The following is a 435-nucleotide window of genomic DNA, read 5'->3' as shown; positions in this document are numbered from 1 at the left end:
GTCTTTCTGCCTGTCTCTTAAGACTTCAGTACTGTCTTTTTGAGCCTCTCTATCCAGTGTCTCTAATACATCTTACCAATCTGATTCAGTTTCTGTGTTTCTAATCAGTACTGACTCTCTGATCAAAACTTTCTTTCTGATCCTGACTCTAATACCCACCAGTACTGTTCCACAGCCGGTCTGTCTCTTAGAATATTAAAGCTATCCACAGGTGGAGATTAGCTTTAGCCCCCAGGCAGATCTGCAGTGGTGAATTTCTATTGATGAGACCTTTTAGTGTGAGATTAGGTTTAATCTGCAGCTGGACCCCCACTCTAAATCTCTTACCCGCCTGCCTCTGAGGAGCCGCACCACTCACTGCCATGAGGCGCACTTCTCCTCACTAATCTCTTTTTCAGGACCTGTATGAGTATTTAATGCTCTCATTGAAGGATT

The sequence above is a fragment of the Tachysurus fulvidraco genome, chromosome 14, assembly GCF_022655615.1.
Source record: "Tachysurus fulvidraco isolate hzauxx_2018 chromosome 14, HZAU_PFXX_2.0, whole genome shotgun sequence".
NCBI lineage: Eukaryota > Metazoa > Chordata > Actinopteri > Siluriformes > Bagridae > Tachysurus > Tachysurus fulvidraco.
Note: the sequence above shows the minus strand (reverse complement) of the source record.